The sequence below is a fragment of the Triticum urartu genome, chromosome 1 (genome assembly GCF_003073215.2).
Source record: "Triticum urartu cultivar G1812 chromosome 1, Tu2.1, whole genome shotgun sequence".
NCBI lineage: Eukaryota > Viridiplantae > Streptophyta > Magnoliopsida > Poales > Poaceae > Triticum > Triticum urartu.
Genome location: NC_053022.1, coordinates 325174975 through 325193854, shown reverse-complemented (window position 1 = coordinate 325193854; position 18880 = coordinate 325174975).

The following is an 18880-nucleotide window of genomic DNA, read 5'->3' as shown; positions in this document are numbered from 1 at the left end:
AGATCAATATACAAATTATCAGGTCATCCTAATATTTCAGAGTTTTTGGAGTTAGGGAAGTATTCTAAATAGTCAGATTGCTACAGACTGTTCTGTTTTGACAGATTCTGTTTTCTTTGTTTTGTGTGCTTATTTTGATGTCTCTATGGTTTTCTTTGATGAGTTTTTTCCATAGAAAAGTTGGAATACAGTAGATATAATACAAAAAAAAATATGAATTGGTTTGATACAACACTTATAGTAGTGGTTTATTATTCTTATACTAACGGATCTCACGAAGGCTTTGTTGAGTTTTGTGTGATTGAGAATTTCAAGTTTTGTGTTATCTTACGATGGATGAAGGAAGGATGTAAGAGCCTAAGCTTTGGGATGCCCCGGCATACCAAGCTATATCCAATAATGAGCAACCAACTAAGCTTGGGGATGCCCCCGAGTGGCATCCCCGCTTTCTTCCAACAACTATCGATATTTTACTCGAGACTATATTTTTATTCGTCACATGATATGTGTTTTGCTTGGAGCGTCTTGTATGATATGTCTCTTTGCTTGTTTTATTTTGTGTTTTAAGTTATCAATCCTTGCAGACACACCTACTTGAGAGAGCCAAAATTATGTCATGACTTGTTAGAATTGCTCTCTATGCTTCACTTAAATCTTTTATGAGCTAGGACTTGCTCTAGTGCTTCACTTATATCTTTTTGAGCACGGTGTGCTTTGTTATTTTTGAAGAATGCTCTCTTGCTTCACTTTGATTTATTTGGGACTTAGTAAAATTTTGAAGAAATTCTTTCTTGCTTCACTTAAATTATTTTGAGAGAATTTGTTATGCTCATGATCTTCACTTATATTTGTTTGAGCTTATGAAAAGCAACACATGAAAATTAGTCCCAAAGTGATAGATATCCAAGAAGGATAAAGAAAAAATGTCATGAATATCATTGGACAAAATAAACTTGATTCTTAGTAATAGTTTTGAGATATGATGATGTGATATGTGAGTTATGTTGATGAGTAATTATGCTCTAGTAAGAATATTGGTGTTAAGGTTTGTGATTCCCTATGCAAGTACGAAAGTCAACAGTCATGCAATGAAAATTATATCCTACTTGTGGTGCATTATTCGGTGTTAATTATGCTTAATGCTTTCTTATGAGATTATTCGTTTCTTGGTTGGTCGCTTCCCAATCTTTTGTTAGCCTTCATTTTGCACTAAGTATGACCTCTACTTGTGCATCCAAAATCCTATGAACCAATTTTGCCACATGAGTCCACTATATCTACCTATATGCGGTATTCTTTTGCCGTTCTAAGCAAATTTGAATGTGTCATCTCTAATTTTCAAAATAAACTTCTCTTTTGTGTGTTTGTTTCGCTCGCGGAGCGGTGAGGGGTGGCTAATATTTTCCATGCTAGATGTGTTATTCTCAAGATGAGTGTTTATTCACTTGTCATTGCAGGAGAGTAAGGAAAAGGTATTAGGGATGCGCAGTCCCGAAATGCAAAAAAGAAATGAATTTACTTTATGTTGTTAAATAATAAATTCCTTGGAAAGTGTTGGTATGGAGGGCACCCGTGGATACGGTTAGGCATGGAAAGTGAAAGTTATGGTGGAAAAAGGAATAAACTTTATTTTATGTTTGGGAACCGCCTATGATATATCTATGCATGGAAAGTATTGGGAACTCTAAGTCATTTCGTTGTTGGGATGGATACACCTCCCAAAACGGTTTTATCTCAAAAATTTTGCTTTGAGCTCTGGCACCTCTGCAAATCCCTACTTCCCTCTGCGAAGGGTCTATCTTTTACTTTATGCAATTTTTTTTTAAATTTGAGTCTCCATCTTCTCTCATAAAAAGCACCGACTAGGAGGCAATATGATCGTGCTCAAGTATTGGGTGTAGTTAATATTCGAGAGTGTTTCATGAATGGATCAATGTTTGAGCATGATGGGCTAGGGATAACTTATTTCAGCATTGATATTTTGAAAGACATGGTTGCTTGTTGATATGCTTGAGTATCTAAATTATTATGTCAAAACTAGACTATTGCTTTGAATCACATAAAAGTCCAAATGTCCATGCTATAAAGAAAATAATATGATATAACTTGATGAATAGCACTCCACATCAAATTTTTTGTTTTTATCACTTACCTACTCGAGGACGAGTAGGAGTTAAGCTTGGGGATGTTGATATGTCTCCAATGTATCTATAATTTTTTATTGTTCCATGCTGTTTTATTATCAATCTTGGATGTTTTATAATCATTTTATATCATTTTTAGTACTAACCTATCGACATAGTGCCCAGTGCCAGTTCCTGTTTTTCCATGTTTTTTACATCGCAGGAAATCAATATCAAACGGAGTCTAAATGGCATGAAACTTTACGATGATTTTTTATGGGCCAAAAGGAAGCAAATGGGCCCTGGTTGCACCTGGGGTGCCCCGAGGGGGCACATCCCACCAGGGCGCGGCAGGAGGCCTTGGCGCGCCCCGGTGGGTTGTGCCCACCTCGGGTGCCCCCTGGACCGCCTCTTTGCTCTATAAATACCCAAATATTCCCAAAACCCTAGGCGAGTCGACGAAATATTCATCCATTCACCGCAGAGTCCAGAATCACCAGATCCAATCTAAACACCATCACGGAGGGGTTCACCACTTCCGTTGGTGCCTCTCCGATGATGCGTGAGTTGTTCTTTGTAGACCTTCGGGTCCGTAGTTAGTAGCTAGATGGCTTCATCTCTCTCTCTTGATTCTCAATACAATGGACTCTTGGAGATCCATATGATGTAACTCTTTTGCGGTGTGTTTGTTCGGATCGATGAACTTTGAGTTTATGATCAGATCTATGTTCTTATATCCATGAAAGTATTTGAGTTTCTTTGATCTCTTTTATGCATGGTCTCTTATAGCCTCGTATTTCTTCTCCGATATTTGGGTTTTGTCTGGCCAACTTGATCTATTTTTCTTGCAATGGGAAGAGGTGCCCGGTAGTGGGTTCGATCTTACGATGCTTGATCCCAGTGACAAAAAGGGAACCGACACGTATGTATCATTGCTACTAAGGATAAAAATACGAGATCTATATCTACCACCATATAGATAAACGGATCTTGTCTATATCATGTCATCGTTCTTATTGCATTACTCCATTTTTCCATGAACTTAATACACTAGATGCATGCTGGATAGCGGTCGATGTGTGGAGTAAGAGTAGTAGATGCAGGAAGGAGTCGGTCTACTAATCTTGGACGTGATGCCTATGTAATGATCATTGCCTGGATATCGTCATAATTATTTGAGGTTCTATCAATTGCCCAACAGTAATTTGTTTACCCACCGTTTGCTATTTTTCTTGAGAGAAGCCACTAGTGAAACCTATGGCCCCCGGGTCTTATTTCTCATATATTTGTCTTTGCGATCTACTTTTTCCTTTCTTTTATTTCCAGATCTATTAAACCAAAAATACAAAAATACTTTGCTGCACTATATTTTATTTGCAATCTATTTATCCAATCTATTGCAATCTTTTTACTGTCACACACCAATTTCTGACGCCGTTACTAGAAATTGATTGACAACCCCTTGAACACGTCAGGTTGTGAGGTGTTGTTATTTGTGTGCAGGGGCGTTTACGTTGTGTTGCTTGGTTCTCCTACTAGTTCGATAACCTTGGTTTCATAACTGAGGGAAATACCTACCGCCGTTGTGCTCCATCATCCCTCCCTCTCCGAGGAAATACCGACGTAGTTCTAGCTGCCATCATCTACATCATGTCATCATTCTTATTGCATTACTCTGTTTCTCCATGAACTTAATACACTTGATGCATGCTGGATAGCGGTCGATGTGTGGAGTAATAGTAGTAGATGCAGGCAGGAGTCGGTCTACTAATCTTGGACATGATGCATATATAATGATCTTTGCCTGGATATCGTCATGATTATTTGAAGTTCTATCAATTGCCCAACAGTAATTTGTTTACCCACCGTTTGCTAATTTTCTCGAGAGAAGCCACTAGTGAAAGCTACGGCCCCCGGGACTCTTTCTCATATTATTTGCCTTCACGATCTATTTTCCTTTGCTTTTATTTTAAGATCTATTAAACTAAAATACAAAAATACCTTGCTGTGTTTTATTCTTATTTATTTTATTTGGCTTTCAATCTATCGATATTTACCACTTTCTCCCATCCACGCACCAATTTCTGGTGCTGTTACCCGAAAGGGATTGACAACCCCTTTAACACGTCGGGTTGCGACTATTTGTTACTTGTGTACAGGTGCTGTTTACGTTGTGTTGCTTGGTTCTCCTACTGGTTCGATAACCATGGTTTCATATCTGAGGTAAATACCTACCACCGCTGTGCTGCATCATCCCTTCCTCTTTGGGGAAATACCGACATAGCTTCAAGCGACATCAAAAGGAATTTCTGGCGCCGTTGCCGCAGAGGATCTTCAACATATACTAGGTTTCTAATCACAAATAGCATCTCCTCGCCATTTACATTATTTACCATTTTCCTCTCATTTCCTCTTCCCCACTTCACAAAAAAAATGCCGTTTTATTCGCCCCTCTTTTTCGTTCGCCGTTTTCTTGCCGGATCTGTTTTTGAGTGCAATCTTGTCGCGTAGTCATCATGACTCAAGAGAACACCATGTTGTGTGATTTCTCAAATACCAACAAAAATGATTTTATTAGCACTCCGATTGCTCCTCCCACCACTACTTCGGAGTCTTGTGATATTAACACTGCTTTGTTGAATCTTGTTATGAAAGATCAATTTTCCGGTACTCCTAATGAGGATGTCGCGTCCCATCTTAATGTAACGCCCCGAGACCGATGCGCCAGGTGTCTTCCAGATATTCGCCAACGTTGCCATGTCATTTTCTTGCGTGTTGCATCTTGCCTTGTCATCATGTGCATTACATCATCATGTTTTCAAAACTTGCATCCGTCCCGGCCTCCCCGTTTCTTCCGTTGTCCGTTCTCAGTCCAGGCACCCTTGCACGCGCCCACAACACGTCCGAAATATTATTTATAAGTGGCCGAAAAATGTTCTCGGAATGGGTTGAAAGTTGGCGTGCGGTGTTGTTATGTTGTAGGTAGGCTGCCTGCCAAGTTTCATCGCACGCGGAGTTCGTTTGACGCCCCAACGGATAACTATAGCGGCAATATAGCCAGTCAAAACGTCGGACGTTTTCGGTCTCTGAAAACTGTTGCTGGGCCATTTTCTCTTCTCTCCTCTCAGTCCAAGACCTTCTACAGAGTCAAAACCAACCCCTCCTGAGCCCCCCTTGCATCAATGCATCGAACCCCTCGCGTGCGCGTCCGACAGTTGTCCCGAACCCGACCCGGGCAGTCGCCACCGTTCGGTCCGGATCATCCCCAAACATCTACAAAACATCACCGTTTTCTTATTTGGACTCCTCTAACCTTTTATTCTCGGTCGTCCATTTATGATCGGAGGGTTCCGTTAGCCCCTAACCTAATCCACCAGCGTATATAATGGGCAACCCTACGAATTAGGGATCCTGTCCCATCCTTCCATCCATCCAATCCATCCACGCCGCCAACTTCCTTGTTTTCAGCGCCGAGCCTATCAGCCCCCTCCCCTCGATCTAACTCCACCTCACCCGATGCCTCCTCCTTCCTCTTCGATCCAGAGGAGTGGAGCTCCTCCATGGCCCGAGCCCCTCCAACAAGCATCAACTCCTCTTGCTGCTGCCTCTACTCCGACGACCGCGCTGCCGAACTAGCAGTTGAGCACTATCCCTGTCCTCCTCCTTCTCCCCTTGTTCCCTTCTTCTCTACCCCCTCAAGCTCTGTTGAAACAGCCGTTGTTTCTTCTGCAGATCCCACGCCATGGCTGTCCTCTTCTTCGAGTCAAGGTGCCGGCCGCCGGATTCGATCCCTCTTGGCAACCTCTCCGTCCTGGACCCCTCCGCCGCATGGGGCCCTGCCTCGCCGGATCCCTGCCGGGCCCCGTCCTCTGCTGCTCATCTACATCGCGCCGCCGCAAGTCCCCTGTCTCCAGCGCCGCCGCACCTTGGAGCAGACCTGGTGGCATCTTCCTCCTACGAACCCCGCTGTCTCGTCTTCTTGCATGGCCAGTCGCCGTCCAAGCCTGTTTCGGGCCAGATCCGCCGTCCTGGAGACCTGCGCCCCTGTCGGACCTCACCAGCATCGCCTCTGCCTCGAACGTCTACGTTGACCGCGTCCCTGGGCCGTAGCTTCCTCCTGTCGAGCACGGGCTCGATCCCCTGTTTCCTTGCAGCGAAGGAACCAGGCGCTTTGACTTCGCCTGGGTCGGCCTCGCCTCGGTCTGCATCCCCCCCCCCCACTGCCGGCCTCACCTCACCTCTTCTGCTGGGCCATGGCCCATGGGGAGAGACACCCTCCCCATCGCCCCTTTGCTTTTCTTTGGCTGGGCCTGGCCAATGTGAGCGCTCAGTTTCGGCCCGTCTCTGTTTTTTTTTCCGGATCTACGATTTTGTCCATTTATCCCGAATTGCGCAGTTTTACAGAAAAGACCCTCATGTTCATACATTTAATAACTCACAAACTATGCATCACACGTAAAAACTTAATATATGAAACTTGCTTAGAATTTTGTGTAGTTTAATAATTCACAACTTTCATCTATGTTTAAAATGCTGTTTGTTTAAAATTTGCCCCTATGCCATGTTAAATTGATTTTTTTCATAATTAAATAACCGTAACTCCAAACCTAACAAACTTTATATGTAAATGGGGTAGAAAAATGCATAGCTTAACTTGGTGGCACCACTTTGCATGTTTAACAACTCTAAAATATGGTTTAGGGCAGAACAATACCATATCCTTAAATTGCACATGGGGATTTTTCCGGACTTTTTGTTTGTTGTTCCGGCCTCATTTAAACTTGCCTAGATAGGTAGTTTCCTTATGCTTCACCCTCTTGCCATGTTTAACAACATTTAATATTGTTGGGTACATAAACAAGATCGAACTAAATAAGTCACGTGGTGTTTCGTCAATATGCAACGGAGTTGCATATTGAGCTCCACTTAATTTGTAGGGTTGCTTGTGCACTTTGCCATGCCATGCTTCTACAAACCGGACATGCATCATACTTGGTTGTGCATCATGACATGTTTATGTGATGGTTGTTTACTATGTTGTTTGCTTCTTTCCGATGATGCTTCTTCGGGTTAGTTCCGATAACGCCGCGTTTGTGAGGATCCATTCGACTACGTTCGTTTGTCTTCTTCATGGACTCGTTCTTCTTCCGTGCGGGATCTCAGGCAAGATGACCATACCCTCGAAATCACTTCTATCTTTGCTTGCTAGTGGCTCTCTCTTTTGCTATGTCTATGCCGCGATACCTACCACTTGCTATATCATGCCTCCCATATTGCCATGTCAAGCCTCTAACCAACCTTGTCCTAGCAAACCATTGTTTGGCTATGTTACTGCTTTGCTCAGCCCCTCTTATAGCGTTGTTAGTTGCAGGTGAAGATTGGAGTTTGTTCCTTGTTGGAACATGGTTATTTTTTTGGGATATCACAATATCTCTTATTTATATTAATGCATCTATATACTTGGTAAAGGGTGGAAGGCTCGGCCTTATGCCTGGTGTTTTGTTCCACTCTTTCCACCCTAGTTTCCGTCATATCGGTGTTATGTTGCCGGATTTTGCGTTCCTTACACGGTTGGGTTATAATGGGAACCCCTTGACAGTTCGCCTTGAATAAAACTCCTCTAGCAAGGCCCAACATTGGTTTTACCATTCGCCACCTAGCCTTTTTCTTTCCCTTGGGTCGGCCAACCCAAGGGTCATCTTTATTTTAACCCCCCCGGGCCAGTGCTTCTCTAAGCGTTGGTCCAAACTGAGCGATGTCCGGAGCTACCAGGGGCAACTCTGGGCTGGCCCACCCGACGTCTGGCTCATCCGATGTGCCCTAAGAACGAGATATGTGCAGCTCCTATCGGGATTTGTCGGCACATTTGGCTGGCTTTGCTGGTCTTGTTTTATCATTGTCGAGGATGTCATGTAACCGGGATGCCGAGCCTGATTGGATTGTCTTGGGATAAAGAATATCCTTCGTTGACCATGAGAGCTTGTGATGGGCTAAGTTGGGACACCCCTGCAAGGTTTTGAACTTTCGAAATCCATGCCCGCGGTTATGGGCGGATGGGAATTTGTTAATGTCCGGTTGTAGAAAATCTAAACCCCTAACTTAAATAAAACGCATCAACCGCGTGTGTAACCGTGATGGTCTCTTCTCGGCGGAGTCCTGGAAGTGAACACGGTGTTGGAGTAATGTTTGACGTAGGTTGTTCTAGGATCACTTATTGATCATAGTTCATCGATCGTGCTTTTGCCTTCTCTTCTCGCTCTCATTTGCGTATGTTAGCCACCAAATATGCTAGTCGCTTGCTGCAGCTCCACCTCATACTTTTACCCTTCCTATAAGCTTAAATAGTCTTGATCGCGAGGGTGTGAGATTGTTGAGTCCCCGTGACTCACAGATACTTCCAAAACTAGTTTGCAGGTGCCGATGACCCGTATAGGTGATGCAACCGAGCTTAAGGAGGAGGTCGATGAAGATCTCGTTCTTTGTGTTGTTTCTTTGCCTTTTGATCAGTAGTTGAGCCTAGTTGGGACGATCGGGGATCTGTGTAGCATTTGGGGTTGTCTTCTTATATTTTGGTTCCGTAGTCGGACCTTGATTGTATCTGAATTATGTAATGCTTTATTCATGTATTGTGTGAAGTGGCGATTGTAAGCCAACTATGTATCTCTTTCCCTTATGTATTACATGGGTTGTGTGAAGTTTACCTCACTTGCGACATTGCTTCCAATGCGGTTATGCCTTTAAGTCGTTCTTCGACACGTGGGATATATAGCTGCATCGAGGGCATTACAAGTTGGTAATCAGAGCCTTCCCCGACTTTAGGAGCCCCCTGCTTGATCGAATCGTTGGCGTTGTTGAGTCTAGAAAAATGTTTTGAGTCTTATAGGATTATATATATCGGAGAGTAGGATTCTTTTTACTCCTCAGTCCCTTCGTCGCTCTGGTGAGGCCTCCTGACGTAGAGTTTTGACTCTTCTCTCCTCGAATTTTCACTGAAAATTTTTTTAGGATCACGCGGGTATCTTGGAATCATTCCGATGGTTTTGTGACGAGAACATTGTTCTTGGTGCCTCCTGACATTTAGGGGTTGTTCTTGGTAAATGATTTCCGAAGGTTTCTTGGTTATGTGTTGAAGGATGGATACAGCTGGATGTAGGATTTGTTAGTTTTGGGTGAGATATTATGCTTCCCCTGTATCCCCAACACCTAATTGCATAACCGGGAAAATTTCGGGAGTTTATAAGTGGGAATTCAAGTAGCTCTTAGGATATCTTTCCAACAGATGTATGATATGAAATTGGGGTTCGATGTCTAGTGGTCCGCCTATCCACGGTTGGTTTTACAGTGATCTCGTTGTGTCTTAAAGAGTCCTTGGCTATGCCGACTCGGGGACGCTTCGTATGTCATGTGCACTGCCTTGTACATGATGGTGCTGTAAGATCGAGCCCGTGTAGGCCCCACCACGAAAACTTCAGACGAAATCTCTATCATATGTTTGTTCTGGCTTATTTTGCAAGCCAATCCTTTGTTTTGTTTTCACTTGTGGTATTCGAGTTGCTTCAATGTCAAATGTGGATTCCATACCTTTCCTAAACGGTGTTCTCATACCCCGATGTGAATACCAATCCTTCATGATAATCGAGATTGTCATGTCAATCCTTTTCAACCGGTGTGCTTCTCTTCAAGTGGATCCGATCATTTCAACATTTGCAAGATCCAATCTCAGTTCTTCTCAACGGTGTTCATTTAATTCGTCCCAAGTTGCCTTTGTTTTCCCGCCCACCCACCCTTTTTCTTCGATGTAACATCCCAAATTTTCAATTTGGAATGTTATACATTAGATCATCAATGCATATCATATTTCTTTTGCATTTTGGTTGATCCTAGAAATTCTATGCAACTCAATGACCCACGGAGAGAGTTGGGGATTTCGATATTTTTCATATTTGAGTTCTCTCAAATTTTGAGAATAGGATCATTTTATTTTATTTATTTTATCATCAATTATTTCTAATACAGAAATATGAGAGAGGGAACAAAATGACTTTCCCAAAATGAAGAAATATTGAGGATTTAATAATAAAATCAAATAAGATTTTATTTCAGAGTTTTTTTGTGTTTTATTTGAAATTAGGAAAAAATGCGTTTTCAAAAATTGCATTTAGGTCCCAAATAAATGTTCACCTTGTGAGGCTTGATTTTAGAAGCCCGTGAAAATTTATTTCGGAATTTGTGGAGTCCGTTTAGTATTTCTTTTTTTCTTTTCTTCCGAGCGGAATATTTAAAAAAACGCGCCGCGCGCCGACTGGGCCAAGGCCCAGCCGACGGCCCACCCCGCCGCCTGCATCTTCCTCCAGGAGACCGGAGCCGCACCGCCGCCCGAGTCCGGCTCGGGGCCGCCGCCATGCCCCCTTCCCCAAGGCAGCACCCCCCCTCCCTCTCTTAAATACCGAGCCGCCCCTTACCTTACCCCGCCCCGCCACCCGCCAAGCCGCAGCCGCCCCGCCGCCTGCGCTGCTGCCGCCGCACGCCGCCGCCGCCGCTGCCGCTGCTGCGCCGCCCCGCATAGCCGCCGCCGCCGCTGGAGCCCCACCCCGCCCGCCGGAGTGCCTCGCCGGAGGTATAACCGCCGTCGTTCGCCGTTCGTTTTTAAAAAAAACCGCCTCGGTTTTTTTTGAAACCCTAGATCGGTTTATTTCTCTGGTTTATTTAATTAGTGAACGTTCACCGATTAGTTCGTTTTAACGAACGCGTTCATCATTTAGTTTCAGATAACGAACGTTCGTTCGTTATTCTGTTCTTCGTTTTTCTTTTTCTCGGATTAAATCCGCGATTTTTCTGATCGCGATTCCTGATCTGATTTTCATTTTAGTTTATCTTTTCGCTCATTTATCGGAATCAGGCGATTCAAGCGCCTAGGGATTCGTCTCGAAACCCTCTATCCGTTTAACCAACCTAAACAAGATTTTGCTACTGTAAAATTTTCCCTAGATCCAGATTGCTAGAACGAAGTTGTTTTCTTTCGCCGTTTGTCTTTCTTTGCTTCGTTCGATTTGATTCTTTTGCCAACCGGAGTTCTTAAGTTGAACCTTCTGGTTAGATCTCTTATTTGAGTTTTACCTGTGCATTTAGATGAGTACTTATTGTATGCTCGTTTGTTTGTTTGCGATAGAGTATCCGGAGTGCGCCGCCTGTTACTTCGAATCGCTAGGTTTCCCGGATCATCAGCAAGGCAAGTAACACTTTGATCATACCTTTTCTACTACCCAGCTTTATTGCATTAGATCAATCCTCACGCATTACATGATTAGGATCTAATTAAATTGTGGGATGGGAAGTAGATGAGGTAGTACCTATTACCTGTTTATTATCAAACCTTTGGGAGTTACTTCTATGTTTGCTTATCATGCCATGGTATGCTAGTAGACGTGGATTGGGTGAGTGAAATCCATTGATAGATGTGAGATTGTTAATTAATGGTTTATCTAAGGTGGCAACTTAAACACACATCTAGGTGTATTGAGGCATCTGGGTATTCCAGGACATGCCTGTTTTCTTTTGGACCGCCACCCAGGCTCAAAGGGATCATAAGACTATTCATACTAGAAACTTCCGTGTGCAACCACAAGCTATTATGGGCTCTAGCATAGTTGACTAAGTTGTGCGAACTCTTACAGTGGTAGACTAGCAGATGTAGGGGATGTAGGTGGTACGGTCTACCCGATCGTAAGGTGCTAGTGCTTCTGAAAGACTATGTCTCGGCCATCCGTCTTCTCAAACACCCTGTAGTGCGAGAAACCAAACGGAGGCGATCGAGTCTTGTGGGGAAAAGTGTGCAAACCTCTGCAGAGTGTAACAAACTAATCATGATTAGCCGTGTCCCCGGTTATGGACATCTTGAGTATCTAGTACTTGGATTATCATGTGAATCTCAACATGTTACTCTAAATTAATTTTGTTGGGTTATGTTTAATGATGATGCTTAATTGGGATTGAGAATGCTGTCAACCATTCTCAATGTTTAACAACTACCATGATAGTTAAATAAAATTATTCCTTTGAAGTAGGGAAAAATTGGCTTTATGCAAAAACTGTAACCATAGAGCTTTCCACCAGCCAAATATGCATATAGTATAGCTGTTTCATTCCATTACTCTCTATGTGTTACCTTGCCAGCATATTCCATGTGCTGACCCGTTTTCGGGCTACAACGTTAATGTTGCAGACTTTTCAGACGACGATTAAGGAGTTTTTAGGTCGTGGTTCTATACTCAGTGATGCCGTTGGAGCTGATGGACTCACTTATCTTCCAAGCCTTCCGTTGTTATTGTTATTAGATGGCCTTAAGCCATATTTATTGTAATAAGTTCTCTTCTGAGACACTCGATGTAATAAGTGTGTGATTGCTACTCTGCTATAAATCCTCCGAGTACTGTGTGGTGTCAGCATTACTGATCCAGGGATGACACCGGAGCACAGAGATCAGACTGTTTGAGGTCTGGTCGCTACAGAGATGGTATCAGAGCACACGCTGACTGTAGGACACGACCACTAAGCTAAAAGACCTAGATCACTATTCACTCTCTTCTCTTCTGACTTCTCATCTTTCTACTCTTTAGGATGGCGGATGCAAGGAACAAGTTCACACAACCGGATGAAGATACACCCTTTGGACGACACTTGAAGGAAGTCACTAGATACCTGAACATAGGAGTACCAAGCTTCACGGGAACCTACAACGCCACTTTACCTGAAGAAGAGCGCTGGATGGTTCAAGTTCAAGTTCCAGGAAGGACGTTCATGCCAGTCACTGAGCCCATAGAGTTTTCATTTGATGCACCAACTTGGAGTCTAGGAAAGAGCATGGCAGCTCACATCGCCATGGGACGCATTGGAGAAGTCTACCGCAAGGATCTCAAGGATACTATCTACTAGATTTGTGGGCGCCGAGATGAACACTGCGAGATGATCAGCACCAGGAAGGATAGATCAATCACATCTTTTATCCAGGAATTAAACCAGCACATTCGACGCCAGGAGAACCAGATGTGTGCCGACATGATAGATCTGAAGAAGGCTAAGACTAGAATCAAGGAACTGGAGGAAGAACTCAAGGCTACACATGAAGATTATGAAGAAGAAATTGAAGTATTGGTGGAGAAGAATGACGACCTGATCAAGAAGATTGGAATATTTATGGGAGGCCCGACACCAGTAGATGAAGACGAAGAACCCAACGAAATTAACCCAGAAGACTACATCATCATCGACGGCACCGACTCGGAACCAGACAGTAGCGATGATAACTATGTTGATGAAGCTGGAGCAGATATCATGGAGTCAACGACCGAAGAATATTTCTAGTAGACCACCTCCTCAGTAGTAGTAGTCCACCATGTAAATATAGTAGTCCGAGCACTTTTGTGATAGTTAGATCGATTGTATGCCCTTGTTTGATTGAATGAAGTGAATTGTTTGCTTTTGCCTCATGTGCATATGGGTAGTGTTTTCCCTTTAGACCCCCTCTATTCTTACATCTCATCTTTTCTAAACCCTCAGATGCCTCCAAGACGTGACCCCGGATTTGCCTTTCCACCGGAGCTCACCCAATTGATCCAGCAGCAGAACACATTGATGCAGTTGCTAGTCCAGAGTCAGAACCAGGGGAACAACAACAACAACCCACCACCACCATCACCACCTGTTAACCACTTAGCCCGTTTTCTTAGGCTGAATCCGCCGGTGTTTTCCAGTAGCACTGAGCCGATAGTAGCAGATGATTGGCTCCGCAAGACAGCTAGGGAGTTGACCACAGCAGGATGCACAGATGCGGAGAAGGTGAAGTTTGCTGCACATCAGTTAGAAGGACCCGCAGCATCATGGTGGGAGAATTTCATAGCCACTTTCTCAGTCGACACTGTCACATGGGACCAGTTTCAGCAGGCTTTCTGTACTGCCCATGTTTCAGCAGGAGCTATGGCCATGAAGAAGCGTGAATTTCGTAACTTGCGCCAAGGAGGACGGATAGTTGGCCAGTATGTGGAAGAATTTAGTAAGTTAGCACGTTATGCCCCAGATGACGTTGCTATGGATGCAGCTAAGCAAGAGAAGTTTCTGGAAGGACTGAATGATGAGTTGAGCATGCAGTTGATGGTAGCCACCTTCAACAACTACCAGGAGTTGGTAGATCGTGCTCTTATGATTGAAGGGAAGCAACAGCAAATTGAGAATCGCAAGAGGAAGTATGGACAAGGAAAGTATAATTCAGGAACTCAGCAGAAGCCACGTTTTACCCCTAGACCAGGAGGACATTTTTAGCATACCCATGGAGGAGGTAGCTCGCACAATCACAATGGCACCAAGAATTGTAATGGCAATGGAGGAAGCAATGGCCAGAACCACACCAACCCCTCAACCCCAGCCAAGAAGGACTTGAGCCAAGTCACTTGCTATAAGTGTTCGAAGATCGGACATTATGCCAATGAATGTCCTGAAGGCCAAAATGGCAATGGAAGTTTTGGGAAGAAGCCGAACCCTTTCAACAGGGGACAGGTGAACCACGTTAGCGTGGAGGAGGTTGAAGCTCAGCCCGATGCAGTAATAGGTAAGTTTTTGGTCAAGTCATTTACTGCACTCGTTCTTTTTGATACTGGTGCATCGCATTCATACATCTCAAGGGGATTTGTGGATAAGTATAACCTATCAACCCAAGCCCTTAGGTCACCCATGTTAGTAACCTCGGCCGGAGCAGAATATGTGGCTAGTCTATGGTGTGATCGGTTACCATTAAGGATTGGTAACTATGTTTTTCCCTCAGACCTACTAGTATTGGAATCTCAAGGATTGGATGTGATATTAGGCATGGATTGGTTATCAAAGTATGAAGGGAATATTGAATGTGCTAGTAAGTCAATTTTTCTTACTACCCCAGAAGGGAGAAGGATCAAGTATGTATCCCGGCATTTGCCAAAGAGGGCCTAGGTAAATTGCCTAACAGGAGTTGTGCAGGAGGAAGTACCAGTGGTAAGGGATTTCCCTGATGTATTTCCAGAAGAGTTGCCAGGCATGCCACCGTATAGAGATATTGAGTTTTTGATTGAGCTATTGCCAGGCACAAGGCCAATATCAAAGAGACCATATAGGATGCCAGTAAAGGATTTGGTGGAAATTAAGAAGCAGATTAAGGAGTTACTGGATAAGGGATATATTCGCCCAAGTTCTTCACCTTGGGGATCGCCAGTACTTCTAGTGGAGAAGAAGGATGGATCGTTAAGGATGGTTGTTGATTATCGAGGATTGAATGAAGTAACGATCAAGAACAAGTACCCATTACCAACGATCAACGATCTGTTTGATCGATTGCAAGGAGCTATGATATTTTCCAAGATCAATCTGCGATCAGGATACCACCAGTTGAAGATTCGGGAACAGGATATTTCGAAGACAGCTTTTACTACCAGATATGGGTTGTATGAGTATACCGTTATGTCATTCGGTCTGACAAACGCACCTGCCTATTTTATGAACATGATGAACAAAGTGTTTATGGAGTTTTTGGATAAGTTCGTCGTAGTGTTCATTGATGATATCCTGGTTTATTCGAAGAATGAAGAGGAACATAAGGAGCATTTGCGTTTGGTACTGGGAAAGCTTAGAGAACATCATTTATATGCCAAGTTCAGCAAATGTGAGTTTTGGTTGAAGGAAGTAGGATTCCTCGGACATGTTATATCTGGAGAAGGTATAGCAGTGGATCCCGCTAAAGTTGAAACCGTGACCACGTGGGAAGCCCCAACAACAGTTGGAGAGATCCGGAGTTTTCTTGGACTCGCAGGATACTACCGGAGATTTATTGAGAATTTCTCAAAGATTGCAAAGCCTATGACAGAGTTATTAAAGAAGGATACCTAGTTCATATGGACAGAGGAGTGTGAGGCTAGTTTCCAGGAGTTGAAGAAACGTTTGGTTACCTCACCAGTGTTGATTTTGCCAGACCAGACCAAGGATTATGAGGTGTATTGCGACGCTTCACGTCGAGGACTTGGAGCAGTGCTTATGCAGGAAGGGAGAGTTGTTTCATATGCCTCAAGACAACTGAAGCCTCATGAGTTGAATTATGCCACGCATGATTTGGAGTTAGCAGCCGTAGTGCATGCGTTGAAAACATGGAGACATTTTCTCATTGGTAATCATTGTGAGGTGTACACGGATCATAAGAGTTTGAAGTACATTTTCACCCAGAAGGAGTTGAATCTCAGACAAAGGAGATGGTTGGAGCTTATCAAGGATTATGATATGAAATTGCATTATCACCCCGGAAAGGCTAATGTAGTAGCTGACGCATTAAGCCGCAACAGCCATGTCAATACATTAATGACGGGAGAAATACCCAAGGAGTTAGCAGAAAACCTTCGTGAACTATGTTTGGAAATAGTTCTGAGAGGCTATGTAGCAGCATTGGAGATTCAGTCTACTTTGATGGATAGAATCAGAGAAGCTCAGAAAACTGACAAAGAGATTGCCGCTACAAAGGAGAAACTGAGCAAAGGAAAAGCTAAAGGATTCCGTGAGGATGAACACGACACCCTATGGTTTGAAGACCGCGTTTACATGCCCAATGACCCGGAGATCAGGAAGTTGCTTTTGCAAGAGGCACACGATTCACCATATTCAATTCAACCAGGAAATACCAAGATGTATCTGGATTTGAAGGATATTTTCTGGTGAACCGGAATGAACAAGGATATAGCGGAGTATGTAGCAGTTTGTGACGTATGTCAGAGAGTAAAGGCAGAGCATCAGAAGCCAGCAGGATTGTTACAACCATTGCCGATACCCGAATGGAAGTGGGATAAGCTAGGCATGGATTTTATCACGGGATTTCCCAGGACTCGTTCAGGCTATGACTCAATTTGGGTTGTAGTTGATCAATTGACGAAAGTAGCTCATTTCATCCCAGTAAAGACCACTTACACCAGTGCTAAGTTGGCAAAGATATACATGACCAGGATCGTATGTCTGCATGGAGTTCCAAGGAGTATCGTATCAGATAGAGGAACCCAGCTTACCTCAAAGTTCTGGAAGCAGTTGCACGAAACTTTGGGTACTAGGCTAGAGTTCAGTACAGCTTTTCATCCACAGACAGATGGACAGACCGAGAGGGTAAATCAGATTTTGGAGGATATGCTGAGAGCTTGTGCGCTAGATTACGGATCTAGTTGGGACGACAATTTTCCATATGCAGAGTTCTCTTACAACAACAGTTACCAAACCAGTTTAAAGATGGCCCCTTTCGAAGCCTTATACGGAAGGAGGTGCAGGACACCGTTGTCATGGGACGAAGTTGGAGACCGTCAGTTGTTTTGTCCTGACTTGATTAAAGAGTCTGAACAGAAGGTGAAGTTGATTCGCGATAGGCTCAAGGTAGCCCAGTCCAGACAGAAGAGTTATGCGGGTTCTAAACGCAAGGAGACAGTTTACGAAGTTGGAGATAGAGCTTATCTTCGAGTATCTCCACTTCGGGGAACAAAGCGTTTTGGAGTTAAAGGGAAGTTAGCACCACGATTTGTAGGACCATATCAAGTATTGGAACGTATGGGGGAAGTAGCCTACAAGTTGGAATTGCCTGAAGGATTGTTAGGAGTTCATGATGTGTTCCACGTTTCTCAGCTGAAGAAGTGTCACGCGGAGATGGCTGACATACCTTTGAGAGATACAGTGCCTTTGGAAACTATTCAGTTGGATAACGATTTGACCTACGAGGAGAAGCCAGTTAAGATCCTCGAGTTTGCCAACCGAGTTACTCGCAGCAAGGTTATCAAGTTTTGCAAAGTTCAGTGGAGCCACCACTCAGAGGATGAAGCCACCTCGGAGCGAGAGGAAGATTTGTTCAAGGACCACCCTCACCTATTTTCTAGCCAACCCGAATCTCGAGGGCGAGATTCATCTTAAGGGGGGTAGGTTTGTAACATCCCAAATTTTCAATTTGGAATGTTATACATTAGATCATCAATGCATATCATATTTCTTTTGCATTTTGGTTGATCCTAGAAATTCTCCGCAACTCAATGACCCACGGAGAGAGTTGGGGATTTCGATATTTTCATATTTGAGTTCTCTCAAATTTTGAGAATAGGATCATTTGATTTTATTTATTTTATCATCAATTATTTCTAATACAGAAATATGAGAGAGGGAATAAAATGACTTTCCCAAAATAAAGAAATATTGTGGATTTAATAATAAAATCAAATAAGATTTTATTTTGGAGTTTTTCGGTGTTTTATTTGAAATTAGGAAAAATGCGTTTTTAAAAATTGCATTTAGGTCCCAAATAAATGTTCATCTTATGAGGCTTGATTTTAGAAGCCCGTGAAAATTTATTTCGGAATTTTTGGAGTCCGTTTAGTATTTCTTTTTTCTTTTCTTCCGAGCGGAATATTTAAAAAAACGCGCCGCGCGCCGACAGGGCCAAGGCCCAGCCGATGGCCCACCCCGCCGCCTGCGTCTCCCTCCAGGAGACCGGAGCTGCGCCACCGCCCGAGTCCGGCTCGGGGCCGCCGCCGTGCCCCCTTCCCCAAGGCAGCACCCCCCTCCCTCTCTTAAATACCGAGCCGCCCCGCCGCCCCTCACCTCACCCCGCCCCGCCGCCCGCAAAGCCGCAGCCGCCCCGCCGCCTGCGCTGCTGCTGCCGCCACCGCACGCCGCCGCCGCTGCTGCCGCTGCTGCGCCGCCCCGCATAGCCACCGCCGCCGCTGGAG